The 2,631-nt window shown below is 36.3% G+C and overlaps 1 pseudogene; it reads left to right on the top strand.

Moving 5' to 3' along the window:
• The first annotated feature begins 200 nt into the window (after positions 1-200).
• Positions 201-533, top strand: LOC132223417 (CDGSH iron-sulfur domain-containing protein 1-like; annotated as a pseudogene).
• Positions 534-2,631: the final 2,098 nt, after the last annotated feature.

Consider the following 2,631-nt stretch of genomic DNA (forward strand, 5'->3'; position numbering starts at 1 on the left):
AGACACGTGATGCTGGACTGATGTTGTGGCGTTCACTGTGACGTTCGCTGCGCCAACTAGCGGTGGGGTATCTGAAGCTAGCTCGTAACCCGAACTTTAGCTCGCAACTCAAAGCAAAAAATCGGCCAAGAGACGGCTCGTATCTCAAAAAACTCATTAGTTGGGACACTTGTAAGTCAAGGCCCCACTGTAAAGGTACCATGAGTCTGAATTCCAGCATAGGAGTTTAATAAATTGCAGCAGTTATCATTGCTGCTGGGACAGCCACAATTGGTTATAAAGCTTACAAAAGATTGTATATTAAAGATAATTAAAACAAATCTATGGTTACTCTTCACATTCAGAAAGACAACCCCGAGAATGTGCATGATTTTGACGTGGAGGATTTGGGACATAAAGCAGTGTACTGCCATTTTTTATGGTCCAAAAAGTTCCCATTCTCTGATGGAGCTCACTCACAACACATTGAAGAGACTGGAGACAATGTGGTATTTCTGATCACTAAGAAAAACAACTTAACAAAAGTAAGATAAACAATCCAATTTTTAAAATGGGTAATCCAATATAAATAGACAGTTCTTCAAAGAAGACATGCAGATAGATGGCCAAGACACACATGAAAAAAATGATCAAAGTCACTAATTATCAGAGAGATGCAAATTAAAACAATGAGGTATCACCTCACACCTGCCAGAATGGCTACCATCAATAAATCAACAAACAAGTGCTGGCAAGGATCTGGAGAAAAGGAAACCCTAGTATACTGCAGGTGGGAATGCAGACTGGTGCAGCCACTGTGGAAAGCAATATGGGGTTACTTCAAAAAATTAAAAATGAACTGCATTGTGACCATATGATTCCACTTCTGGGAATATATCCTAAGAATCCTGAAACACCAATCAGAAAGAATGTATGTACTCCTGGGTTCATATCAAGACAATTTACAGTAACTAATATCTGGAAACAGCCCGAGTGCCAATCATTAGATGAATGGATAAAAAAGCTGTGGTACATTTACACTATGGAATACGATGTAGCAGTGAAAATGAAGGATATCTTAGCCTTTGAGCATGGAGGGGACCTTATACTAATCGAAATAAGCCAGTCAGAGAAAGACAAGTAGCACATGATCTCACTCATATGTGGAATCTAATGAACAAAATAAACTGATGAACAAAATAGATCCAGAGACATAGAAGCATGGACCAGACTGTCCAACCTCAGAAGAAAGGTGGGGTGGGTGGGTGGGTTGGTGGGAAGAGATCAATTGAAGAGCTTGCATGCATATATGCATAACCCATGGAGACAGACAATAGGATGGTGAAGGCCTGGGATGGGGGGTGAGGTGAGCTAGAAATGGTTAATGGGGAAAAAGGAGAACATATATAATACTTTCAACAATAAAGATTTTTTCATTAAAAAAATATATCCTCTTCCTAACTTATGCAATGGGCTCCTTTCCCTCCCAACACCTGCCTATCTCTCAGCTTTTACTGTATGCACCATATTGTCTCTCAACCCAAGACCCTCATCCCAACTTCTACCACCTTAGACTTGTCAAATTCTCAGGTATGCCCTAGTCCTTTCTAGAGTTAGGGATGAGCTAGTTTATTGACTTGGATGTAAGCACTACTTTACAAATCTTCGTTGGATTGAGTGTTTGCCCTAGTTCTAAACTCCCTTCTATCACTCAGAAACAATTAATTTTATTAAATCCCACCAACGTTTTGCAAAATTCTATAACAACACTTTAAAAATATAGCATTTAAAGTGCAAATATTAGATTAGCACATATACAGAAGTGGATGGGAATATAAAATGATTTGGATTGTGGTACTCCGGAGCTGTAAGGTATGAAGAAACAAATCCCTGTTATGAATCACTTCTAATACCTCTAGAGATAGATTTGTGACTGTAATATTCCATCTCTCAGAGTTTGTTGTGTCCTCATAGAAACCTGCATTTAGCACGTTGACCTCAACAATGGAGTAGTGAATAAAGGTCTGATAAGTGATTGGTTGCTGGTCCTTCAACAGAGAATAAAATCATTTTCTCATGAGCTTGTATTTAAGATACAAATCAGACAAGCTAGAGCGTTTTTCCTCAAAAAAATAGGGATTATTTACTCTCTTATAAATAAAAATAGAATATATATAATGTCATGTCATCAAGGAAATATTTTTTTATGTAAGGGTACATAGTCAAGAGAAATATATTGAAAGAAAACCCTAAGAAGATATTCCCCCTGTCCAAGTTTGATAAATCACTATCTTAAAAAAAAGCTTATGAAATAAAATTGCTGTATGAATGAGACATTTTATGTCAAATTTCAGCCAGTAGCCGAGAACATTTTCAATGTAATCTTAACAATTTGAAAAATATTGGAATAATTTTATACATTAATATTGTAGCTTTGAAAAGCTAAACTCCATAATCATTTTTCCTTTGGAAACACACCATTCCATTTTATTTTTATAAGCACCTTATATAGAAATATGATAAGGTATTTCTGTTAACAGTGATAAATAGATTTATTAAATAATTAGCATGCAGATAGAGGAAAGCTATATGTCTTGCAGAAAATCTAAAATTATTACTGGGAGCAAAATGACATTCATATATTTTAAATGA

The sequence above is a fragment of the Myotis daubentonii genome, chromosome X (genome assembly GCF_963259705.1).
Source record: "Myotis daubentonii chromosome X, mMyoDau2.1, whole genome shotgun sequence".
Taxonomy (NCBI): domain Eukaryota; kingdom Metazoa; phylum Chordata; class Mammalia; order Chiroptera; family Vespertilionidae; genus Myotis; species Myotis daubentonii.